Source organism: Lactuca saligna, chromosome 7 (assembly GCF_052625555.1).
Source record: "Lactuca saligna cultivar CGN05327 chromosome 7, ASM5262555v1, whole genome shotgun sequence".
In the NCBI taxonomy this organism is placed as follows: Eukaryota; Viridiplantae; Streptophyta; class Magnoliopsida; order Asterales; family Asteraceae; genus Lactuca; species Lactuca saligna.
In genome coordinates, this window is record NC_136423.1 from 177,598,473 (window position 1) to 177,611,715 (window position 13,243).

A 13,243-nucleotide genomic window follows, 5' to 3' on the forward strand; every position below is an offset into this window, starting at 1 on the left:
TCTTGTTCTTGAATATGAGATTTGGGAAGTGAAAGGAGCTAGTAAGCTTCTTAAATTTTACTTATAGAGTTTAAAATCAGATAGCACCGATGATATATATATATTTTTTTAGAATGATAGATATTATTAAAATAAACTTATAATATATCATCAACGAGTTAAGCGAGTGTAATTGCTCAATACGATACTTGTTTTATATATTATCGTCTAATTTTATCATGTTGGTGACTTGGATAACTTAATATCGAAGTTATTTTTCATCAACAATAAATGAAAACAATATTGTAAAAATCTAAACAAGACTACTAGTCCCCACTTAATTTCTGATTAATACCTATGTGGTATACGACCGTCTAGGAGACACGTAGTGATTAATTCATGAATAGACAATTACTAAAATTGTCGAAGCCGATAAATATTGAACACCTTATAGAAGTTCTATCTTAATATTAACTATTTGAAGAAGAATTGGTGTTGTATTAGTCGTATTAACTTACTTTTTTCATGATATTAGTAGTATTTACTTACTATTTATGATATTAGTCACATTTATTTTATTAAATGTTAAATGATTTACAATTTAGGATCTCCGATTAGTGGCTGAAGTCGCCGACTAATCCACGACTAGAACGACTAAACTCTAGTCAATAGTAGACCGACTTAATAAAATCTAATGATTTTTACAACATTGAATTAAAAAATCTAATTTTATTTCACTTAATTTCACATCATTTTTTTCTAAGCTCAACATTAATTAGTTTTTTCGATATAAGTATTCCTTTTAAGTTGTAGGTGTAGTATGAACATCTACCTATTATTATCGATAACATGATGTAGTTGTGGATTATAAACATCTTCTTTTTCTTTAAAAAAAGAATAAATGATTCTTTTCTTATTCACGATCCATCATGGTTATACAAAAGCAATCATAATGATATTATTAATAACAAGTTATGATGAAATTAAATGTGTAATATGAAGATAAGAATTTTCTTGTTTTTGAATATGAGATTTGGGAAGTGTAGGAGCTAGTAAGCTTCTTAAATTTTAATTATAAAGTTTAAAATAAGAGAGCACCGATGATATATTATTTCTTTTAGAATGATGTATATTATTAAAATAGGAATGAGGCTAAAAAACCAGCACAACAAAAGCAATTAGATATTATATGCAAACACCAACAAATGAAAAGTTCCTTTTTCTTTATCTAGGAAAAGAGAAACAATGTAATTTCAACTAAGAAAATCAACTCCTTGGTATTTACACTCCTGCAAAGAACCTCGTTCCGTATGTTAGGAAATCAGATGATACTTGTCAAGAATCAAAATAAATCTTATGCCAATTGTCAAAATCCGATGAACCTTGTTAGGAAGTAATCTAGATAACACACGAATCTAAAAAGCACACAAAGACAAAGTATTTATGTGGTTCGGTCAAAATGAGCTAAGGCCATGGGTAGGAGGGAGTATCTTATTTACAAAGTTCTCAAACAGAGATTACAAGTACAGTCAACATAGATTCAACCTACTCACTAAGGATACAAAAAGATATATTCAAATGACTAGGCGATATCCCTATTTATAGAATAAGGATCATACCTAAAACCCTAATGGCCCAAGCCCATGAAAGGTGTCAACCAATCATATTCCGCCGTGCAGCCGCTTTTGGAACCTTCATCCTTGAGATACTCTGCATATGCATCATCAAAACACATGATCTAGCATCATGAACAAAGATCATTCATCGTAAGTATCCATGGCACATCATGATGGCGTATCCTCCACCATAGTGGCGCATCATGCCATTTGGAGTAACCAAATTGAGAATCTTCAACTTTCTGTAACATCCCAAAAATCACAACAAATTTAAACTTTTTAAAACACCGCTTTTACTAATGAAAATGTTTACAAATAATTGTTTCCAAAAATATATTTAAAATCAGAGTCTCCAAAGATCTTCAATATAAAAACCTAGGATGTCTACGGTCACACTTTCGTCTTCCTGCGATCATCAAAAGTACTTGAAACAACAACTAAAAACCGTAAGCCAAAGCTTAGTGAGTTCCCCCAAAGTACCACCACATACAACATATCCAACAACAACATGTACAACCGAGCCTTCAGCCTGATTGGAACGCCTCGCAGGGCCTACAACCTATCTAGAACGCTCTCGAGCCTTCGACATGACTGGACCGCCTCACAGGGCCTATAGCCTATCCAGATCGCTCGCTGGGTCCTCGGCCTGACTGGACCGCCTTGCAGGGCCAACAGTCTATCCGGACCGCCCTGGGTATCTTGGTCTTCAACACAAAGCAGGATCGCCTCAACCCAACCCACCACAACATGTCGACATACACATAACAGATAAACATATAACCAGGCATCAGACAAACAAGCAGATCTACAGACAACTATCGCATGCTAACATCCTATATACCAGGATACTGATTTAACAGATCACTACAGAATAACAACATCATATATACTAGGATACAGATCTAACATATCACTACAACATAACAACATTGTATATACCAAGATAAAGATCTAACATATCAATCCAAAGGGTCGCCCTTGGTGCCTTTGACCCGTAAGTACAATGAGGAAAACTCGCATCCCAATCTGAACAATAATTGATGAGGTCCAGACTCCGAATCTCAGCTCTGACAGACATCTATCCATCCAAATGACCAAATTCTCAAACACAATCCGAAATACCCAAAATACCCTCAAGTCAAACTGGGTTAACCTTGGTCAAAGTTAAAAGTAAAACTGGTTCAAAATCAACAAGTCAACTGAGTCAACCCAGCCGAGTAAACCCATGGCACGTACACGGGGCGTACTCCAAGAGTACACGGGCGTACTTCGACATTGACCGCAGATTGGTGAGTTGACCTCGTTCGTGCTACGTACTCAAGTTACGCAGGGCGTACGCCCAGACTTCCCAAACTTCATTAACAGCCTAATGCCTTAAGCTGTTATGTCTAATTTTCAGATCCAAGGTGAAATCATCCTCAAGAGTCATAAAGTTTCCAACTTTATGATTTTTCATGTCTATTAAGTGATTCAACATCTTAAAACATTAAGACCTTCTAAAGCATGCATGGAGAAAGACCAACCATTAAGACTCCATTTTTATGACTCAAGACCCTTCCCAAGGTCTGAAAGGACGACTTATTGGGTCAAGAATAGGCCATGCTTAAGAATCACCACTTTGGGACCAAAAAGTGTCTTAAAAGAGCAAAATTCTAGATCTACAAGATGAAGTGATCAAGTTGCTAACTTTTTACCTTATGAAGGTTGCTATTCAGGAAGGAATCGCAGATCTAAAGTGATTCCAAATTCCAAGCTCTTCACACCACATTATTCTCCTTCAAGAACACTTCTAACCGCCCAAATGGGCCTAAAAAAGGCACTCTTTCACTTAGGGTTTGCTTAGGGTCGATCTCACAAAAGGAGGCTGAGGAAGGAAGGGGACATGAGGTTATAATGACATTTATATAGGGCCAAAACCCTAAAAATTAGGGTTTGGACATCCTGCGTGTACGACCTGCGTACGAGGTGTACGCCCAACGTACTAAGGTTCGCCCTAGTATTCTTAGCATACGCTTCGTACACCCAACGTACTAATCCACCACACAAAATTACTATAATGCCACTAAGGCCCACACATGCAATCTTTTCCAATTCCAAGGGATAAAATATAACATTATTGAAACATAGTGTCGATGTTGAAATTACTTGACATCAGGATGTTACAATTTTCCCCACTAAAATCAGACTTCGTCCCTGAAGTTCGTTGTTGCAACTAACCCAGGGTAGTGATCCCACATCTCCACCTCAGCTACTCAGACGGTCCACCTTGGAACCTGACCCAAACTAAAAGTCGGCTCATTTAGGCGATTGCCTTCCCCTACTATCCTCATCCCACTTTTTAGGGTTTTAAAAGTGAGCACTATATTTTGCAATGCTTTAAATTCCTAGAAATTTTGTAGATTATAAAACTGATTTGATACAAAATACAAAATGAGTTATGTTTAGAAATGTACGCATTAGTGATGTTTCATAAACATGTTTGGAGTAGATAGTTGCAAATATATCATGTTTGGTTTCGAGAAAACACATTTAAGTAAAGTACAATGCCTAAATGAGAAAGTGGTCAAAGAGTCAAAACAAAAACAGTTTTAAAGGCCCAACGAAGCTTTTACACATAACATGAACATCGATGCCATATGTTTGGGTTTTATAGAATAGACTTTAAACACTTTTATAAAAGAAAATGTTTCTAATTTTTTTGAAAATGTGACAAAATTGTAACAAGGTTTAAAATGGTTTATATTCCCTTAAAAAACACATCTAACTATTGAAACGGATTTGAAAGGATATTAAAATGGCAAGGTTAAAATCAACTTTGGTTAAATTAAGTTTTAAAGAAAACTTCTAAGTTAAAGTGAGTTAACAAGGTAAATTCGGTTGTTTTTAGCGAGAAATATAGATTACATGGTTGGGAAATGTCTAGTAAAATGTGTGTAATGGTTATAAATTATTGTCATAATGATAAATAAAACCGGTGAAATGAAATAGGTTTTTAATGAAAGTTTAAGAAGTAAGGAATAAGTGGACTAGTTTAACTAGCCATACCTAATACTAAGGCGAGTATAAGGAAAGTACCGATGACTTTCCTCCAAAATAAAGGACATGAAATTTTTTTGTATAACGTTTTATAGTATAGACGCAGTTCTGAACATTTTGTAGAAGTCAAAGGTTAAGTTATAGGCTTGGCGTGTGGCGTATGGCAAAGAGGATGTAATCCTTGATAATGATAGGAATGTCAATAATGCAAATAAGGACTCAAGCAAATGTTTGAAAACGATAAGGGTTGAAGGAGATTCAAAATTATAGGAAAGATTCATACAACGAAGTCGTGTGATGTTTGATCGGTCATGAAAAATTTAAGGTTGAAGGTTGGTCATGAAACATGTTAGTAATATCGAAAGTGTAAGATAATGGTACACTTGAGATGATCACTGCTACATTTGGGGGCCTTAAATTAAGACTTGTAAATATTTGTCATAAAGGGGATGGTTTGTGCTTGAATTTTGATATACAAAGTAATAATGGTAGGGTAAGAACTACCTAAAGAAAAGGTTTTAGGTATAAAAGAGATATTCTAGGTTAAATTTGAAGGTCAAGATGGAAATAACTGATAACTAAAATCGTAGTGTTGAAGAGAAGCCTCATGTATCGGTAACAATGGGTTAAACCTTCGTGTCTCCTTGTGATTCATATCGAGAATGCTCACCAATGATATCCAAGTCATGTATACTAGTAGCGACTCTTTTGCCTCCTACCACGATGCTGCTATTGCCATCCTCCTTTTCGTATCTGTAACATCCCGACTCCCTGGTATGATTTTTAATTATTTTATTTCTTTTTGACATGGCAACTTGACGAGTTGGAAGCACCAACTCGCCGAGTAGAAAATATTATGGCTGTAAGATTTTAGAGTCTACTCGACGAGTTGGAGGACCCCGACTCGACGAGTAGGAGCTGGGTGAGAAAACCCTAAAAATAAATAATAAAAATAATTTCAGAATTTGCAAAGTCTGGCAAAAAACAGACATCGAACAAAGAAGTTATGGATTTCTAACGAACTTTTCTTACCCCGACCTTTTAAAAATAAATAATAAAAATAATTTCAAAATTTGCCAACGGAGTCTAAACGAAAGTTGTAGAGTGTAGTCTCACCTACACGCGAATATAAAGAACGTCGAAAACGGAGTTCATATGAAGAAGATATGAATCTATAAAGTTTACTAAATAATAAAAATATAAAATTTAATCAAAATTCGGTATTATCCGAAGGGGGAGTCACCGGCCCAATCCAAGTTACGCCCGGCGTAATAGCGTATGCCCAGCGTACGCGAGGAATAGGCCTCAGATCATCCACGTCGCCCCTATGCGAGGCTATTCCCCGTCCCATTCGAGCTCCGAGGCAGTCAAGGATGCGGTCACGCATGACGCACGCGTACGCCCAACGTACCGAGGCGGTTCCCAGCCCCTATAAAAGGGATGTTAGGGTTCCGGGGAATTTACACCTTTTCTCTCATCTTTCTTGCGTTTTTGCCTTGTTTTCCGTGCACGTGCTATCCCGAAGCCCTGGTGTCCATACTCAAGTCCCGAAGGTCATTTGCGCTCCCGAGATTCCCGAGAAAATTCGCTTCCTCGAGTCAAAGTTCTGCTCGGTTTTCATCTCACTTTCTTCGATCTTTCAAGTAAGTTCATACCCCTATAAACTACGTTTTTAAATGTTTTATAAATACTTTTTATACAATATTAAGGGGGGGGGGGGAATGCAAGTAAAACACGCGGTTATTATCGTGTGTAACATAACGATTCACTATATAAACTTTTTATCTAAATAATCATATGTGATTCATAAACTACTACATGAGTATTCTCGTATGAAATATATACTTTCAAAGACACCTTGTCTTGTGGAAATAAAATGTGTCTATATATGTATATATATATATATATATATATATATATATATATATATATATATATATATATATACAAATCAAATGCTCCATTTTACATTAGGTATATGTGAACAGTTAAGTCACTTTACATGTTATACCTTACATAAAGAGTGAGCATTATACTAGGGTTTACTATATGAACGAAACACACTTTGAGAAACTATAATAGCTGTAGTTTACGAGGAAATCACGAACATTTACATACTAGGTACACAACATCAAAGAAGATATTTTCATATACAAGAACAAATGGATATTTTTATACGTAAATCTGTTTTATACTAAATTTTGTGAGACATTTCACGTACTTTTAAGTATGCATTTTAAGTCTTGTATTATATACCATAATCCCTTGTAGGGGGAGCGTGATACTTGTGTATAGATCTATACAGGATTGACAATCCCACACCTAAGCTGTTAGCTACAGCTAGGCCGGCAGGCCTGGGGTGACAATCGTCATAACTTTCCAACGCCTGAAGAACGTTGATATAGGCATCCTGGTCAAATAGCATGGTTATAAGACTCACATGGAGTATTAAAAACACATTGATTTACGGGGTTTTTCAAATGCCTTAACGATTTACACATGAGACTACTATTTTAGGCATGAAAGGCACTATTGCATTACAGTTGTGGAACAAATCAAACAATCATCTACTTTGTAGAAAATATGGGATTTTCTTGAAACATTTAACGTGAACAAAACATTTTCATTCTTTTTCATATAAACATTATCACTAAATACTTATGAACTCACCATCTTAAATGCCGATCTACTATTTCAAAAACCACTTGTATTTCTCAGGGATTCAGTAATAAAGGTAAACTACAGCTTTTGAAGAAGGGACGTTGCGGCGTTAGTTTAATTTCATTTTAAACGTCATGTTGTAATTTCTTTTGAAACAAGTACCTTTCAACAATGTCAACTTTTAAATTATATATATGATGGTTGTATTTCTTTCTTTACTATGTACTCAATTGTTACGATACTACATGAAGTCATCCACCCTCGAACGATTCCGCCGTTCTGGTTTGGGGGTGTGACATTAAGTCATAGAATTGAGTCATGGCTGAATAAAGGTGGCAACTTTGAGCTTCTAAAGCTTGAGAGTGCCCAAATTTGAAGTCCTTTCATCCCCAGGAGTGTAAATCTCGGAATGACCTTGGAAATGGCCCAAAATGACAACATACAAGCTAGGAAGGAGATCTAAGTGAATAACAACCAAGGTATAAGCTTTATACCTCTAGGAAAACGGAAATGACTCGTTAGCTCCGGATCTCCAACCTTCCTTCTGCAACTCCAAGCCTTTGCTTCCTTCTTCTAGCTTTAAATCACAAAAGTGGCAAGAAATAGCTCAATATCACACAAGGCTGAGTAAGGTTTCGAGAGTGGGTTGTGGAGGTGATGGAGGTTGGGGTGGAGACCTGTTATGATGCCTAAATATGGTGTAAACCATAAATATTAGGGTTTCCTCCTGACATACCTACTCGTGGAGTCCAGGCTTACGACTCGTCAAGTAGATCACTTAAGACCCGCATCCAATATGTCATATACTCGACGAGTTAGGTCTACCAACTCATCGAGTAGCTCTAAAAATAAATACTTAAATAGATTAAATGCGTAACAGGAACGGGGCGTTACAATTCTCCCCCACTTGTCTTAGACTTAGTCGTCGAAGTCTGCTATGTCTGAAAACAACTCCGGGTAGTGCTCCCTCATCTCCTCCTTGGGCTCCCAAGTCCACTCCGAGCCCTTGCGGTGTTGCCTCAGCACCATAACTAGCTCGACCCTCTTTTTCCTCAGCTCTTTCATCTTGTGATCCAAAATCGCCACCAGTCTATCAATGTAATTCAGGCTGTCATCAACCTAAATATCCTCTAAGGGTATAACCGCCATTTCGTCCACTAAGCACTTCCGTAGCTAGGAAATGTGGAAGGTACTGTGCATTTAGCTGAGTTCGACAGGTAGTCCAGTCTATACGCTACCTTACCCACCCAGGCTATGACTCTGAAGGGAACGATGTACCTGGGGCCCAACTTTCCTCGCTTTAGGAACCGTATAACACCCTTCTAGGGTGACACCTTCAGGAGGACCATATTGCCTTCCCGAAACTCCAAGTTTGAATGCCGCTTGTCGGTGTAACTCTTCTGCCTACTCTGAGAAGTCTAGAGTCTGATCCAGACCTGTTGGATCCGCTCCGTGGACTTTAGTACTACCTCCATACTCCCCATGACCCTCTGACCGACCTCACCCCAATAGATTGGGGTCCTACACTTCCTCCCGTAGAGCATCTCTAAGGGAGGACGGTCTATACTGGCGTGGTAATTGTTGTTATATGAAAATTCCGCTAACGGAAGATATGTATACCAACAGCCACCAAAATCCAGAACGCATGCTCGAAGCATGTCCTCGAGAGTTTGAATCCTCCTCTCACTCTGTCTGTCCGTCTGGGGTGGAAAACGATGCTGAAATGGAGACGAGTACCCATCTCATCGTGAAACCGCTTCTAAAATTTGGAAGTAAAACGGACATCTCGGTCTGACACTATCGAGACAGGCACTCCGTGTCGTGCCACTACCTCTCGCGCATAAATCTCGGCCAGCTTCTCGGCCGAGATACTCTCTTGGATTGGTATAAAGTGGGCGCTCTTGGTCAATCGATCCACAATGACCCAAATCGCATCAACCCCACGTACATTCTTGAGAAGGTTAGTGATAAAATCCATAGTAATGTCCTCCTATTTCCACACAGGGATGTCTAACGGATGCATCTTTCCGTCAAGCATCTGGTGCTCTGCCTTGACCTTCCTGCGGGTCAGGCATCTCTCCATATACCAAGCTACGTCCCACTTCATGAAGGGCCACCAGTAATTGGGTCGAAGATCTCTGTACATCTTCGTCGCTCCCGGATGGATGGAGAACCTGGACTTGTAGGCCTCATCCATCAGTACATGTTGTACTCCTCCCCAATATAGTACCCAGACCCTCCCATGCAGGGTCAACAACCCGTGACTTTCATAATCGAATGAGGCCACCTGGCCTATAATCCGCTCGTACTTCCGGCGCTCCTCCTTCAGGCCCTCAACCTACGCCTCTCGGATCTGCTCCAACAATGGAGTAATCACTATCATCCTCATACAGATGTCTCGGATCGGGACTGCTATCGGCTTACGGCTCAAGGTGACAGCCACTACGTTGGCCTTGGCTGGGTGGTAAAGGATCTCACAGTCGTAGTCCTTCATCACATCTAACCACCGACGCTGCCTCATGTTTAGATTTGGCTGATCCATGAGTTACTTCAAACTCTTGTGATCCGTGTAAATGGTACAACGGACCCCATAGAGGTAGTGCCGCAAAATATTGAGGGAGAATACCACAACCCCCAACTCTAAATTGTGCGTTGGATAGTTAGCCTCGTGGGGCTTCAGCTGTCTCAAGGCATAAACTATCACATAACCCCGCCGCACCAACACTGCTCCCGTGCATGTGATCAAAGCATCACATTAGACTACGGATTCATCTACTCCCTCTGGCAGAGTGAGAGTTAGTGCCTCGCACAACCGCTATCTGAGTGTCTCAAAGGTTGCCTGCTGCTCAGGTCCCCAGTGAGAAACCACTAACTTATTGGTCAGTCAGGAGAACGGAACTGCAATCTTGGAGAAGTCTTGGATACATCTCATGTAATACCCTGCTAATCCCAGGAAACTCTGAATCTCAGTTGGAGACCTCTGAATATCCCATTGCATCACGGCCTCCATCTTGGTTGGATCTACCAAAATACCTTTCTAGTTGACAAGATGCCCAAGAAACTGCACCTCGCGTAACCAGAACTCACACTTGGAGAACTTTGCAAAAAGTCTCTCCCTCCTCAGTGTCTCCAACACCTATCTCAGTTGCTCCTCATGTTGTTCCTGAGTCTTGGAGTAAACTAATATGTCCTCATTAAATACTATTATAGACCGATCCAACATCGGTCTACACATGCGGCTCATGAGGTCCATCAACACGGCTGGAGCATTGGTGAACTCAAATGGCATCACCACAAACTCATAATGACCATAGTGAGTCCTAAAAGTTGTCTTCTGCACATCATCATCTCTGACTCGCATCCGGTGATACCCTGGCCGTAGGTCAATCTTCGAGAACCAAGATGCACCCTGGAGCTGGTCAAACAAATCATATATCCTCGGAAGTGGGTAATGGTTCTTCATCGTCACCTTATTCAGCTCCTGGTAGTCTATGCACATGCGATGTGACCCGTTATTCTTCTTCACAAACAAGATTGGGGCTCCCCATGGTGAACTGCTCGTCCTGATAAAAACCTTGTCTAACAACTCTTGCAGCTGCGTAGACAACTCTTGCATCTCAGGAGGAGCCAGACGATATGGTGCCTTGGCTATCAGAGCCGCACCAGGAACCAGGTCAATCCTAAACTCAACCTGTCTCTCCGGAGGTATCCCAGGTAAATCCTCCAGGAATACGTCTGGGTACTCTCACACTACCGGTACATCATCAACTGTCTCCTTACCCTTATCCCGGGTATCCATGACATAGACAATGTTTCCTGCGCAACACTGCTAAAGGTGGCGCCTCGCCCTCGCACTGAACAGAGAACCGGTCCGCGCTGTAGCCTTTCGCCTTGGATCACTAACCCTCCCCCACTAGGAGTGCGAACCTTCACTAACTGCTGCTCACAATCAATAACTGGCCCATTAGGGCTCAACCAATCCATGCCCACTATTTCCTTATTCCCACGCATGGGAATAGGAAATAGGTCTATTGAAAACTGCTCATCGAATAGTTGTAGCATATATCCTCTATGAACCCTCATGACCCTGACGGTCATTCCATCTGCTATCTCCACATCCAGTGGACAACCTAGCTCCCCTGGAGCTCCTACAAATTGCTTGTTGAGCGTGAGCGACACAAAAGATCGGGTGGCACCTGAGTCAAACAATACCAATGCTGATATACCGTTCATTAGGAACGATCCTATAATAAAACACATAAAACATGAGCGATAATCAAGATAAATAAAGAGATAAGGAGAGAATATATACTAGTCACAACATCGGGAGCTGCACATGCCTCCTCAACAGTCAGTTGAAAATATATGCTCCTTACTATGGGCGCCTCAGCCCGGCCCTGATGGCCATCTGTAATCCTTAGTGTAGCAGGAGCAGGTGCAGCCACCTGTCCTACTGTAGCTAAACTCGGGCACTAGGACCGACTTTGTCCCCTCTGATTGCACTGAAAGCAAATTAGATATGATCCTGTCATAGTGGTAGTAGCTGTACGATCCTTGCTCATATAACCACTCTGGTCGCACTTGAAGCAACCCGAACTCCCTGCCTTGCACGCCCCCTCGTGCATCTTGCCACATTTGCCACACCAGCTGCGACCCTACTGGCTCCTCGATCTGTGATTTGACACCTTAGGCTTCTTTCCCGCACTCACTATCTGCACCCCCTTGGGTTTCCTCTTCCTCTCCATCTCCAAATCTAGCCCCCTCTCCCGAGCTCTCGCAATCATGTCTTTTAGCGTCTTGCAGCTAGAACGGCTCATAAATTGTCGTATGTCGCTCCTCAACATCTCATGATATCGAGCCTTCATAATCTCCTCGTCCACCACGTACTGCACAAGAAGGGCCTTATCCCTAAACTTGGCGTTGATCTCAGTCATCGTCTTAGTGTTCTACTGTAAATCCTAGAACTCTCTCGCTAGTTGTTGCACCTCAATCACCGGTGTGAACTCGGCCCTGAACCTGGCTGAAAAGTCACTCCTGGTCATCACATCTAAAGCTGCATCATCACCAATGACATGTCCGACCTCTTCCCACCAGTCGCGTGCTCTGTCCTGCAGTAGACAGGAAGGAAGTTGGACCTTGTCCCCCTCGGGACATATGCTTGTATAGAAAGCATTGGGCAACATTAGCCAACCATCTGCTACTAGCAATGGGGTCCTTAGCCCGATGGTAATCTGGATCTTCATATGCTCTGAACTCCCTGAAAGTCACCGTATGGGCACCTAGCATGACTGCTATCTCAGTGCGGAAAGCACTCAACCTCCCATCGAGAATCTCCAGGACACCCTCCTTGATCGTTCCAAAAATCACAGGAGTCTGGTCTTGTATGTTGTGCGTGATCTCTGAGGAGATGAACTCCCTAGTCTACTCGTCTAGTTACTCAGCTCCAGAGCCTGAGCCTGATCCCTCACCTGAACTGCCAGCTGCTGGTCTAGGGCGTAACACCACCATTCTAAAAAACACAACATAATAAACATCCGAATGCTAATATATACTCGAGGGATCATATACACTACAAGTTTCCTAGATTCATCTCAGCCTTCCTTGACTCGAGTATGGATCATCTGCTTTTAGTAGTACGAGCCCATACTACCTTCCACATCTATCCGTACATTCCTCAAGAACTGTGTTGACTCTACCAAGTCTCTTCTACTACTAATGCTTCACATGCTACTCTCATCCTAGTCTTTCCCTAGGGTAATCACCATCCCACTCTCCTCCCTCAGGTGCATAAGAAGTCCGTGCTATCCTCCCCTAACTAGCTCGCGAATACTATTGCATATCACTCAGACTAGATAATTCTTCAAATAAGAGATCCTAACCTACGATGGTTGTACTCAAACAAGAGCTGTGAAATAGAGCTAGACCTAACCTTATGAAATTATTTAGTCCTT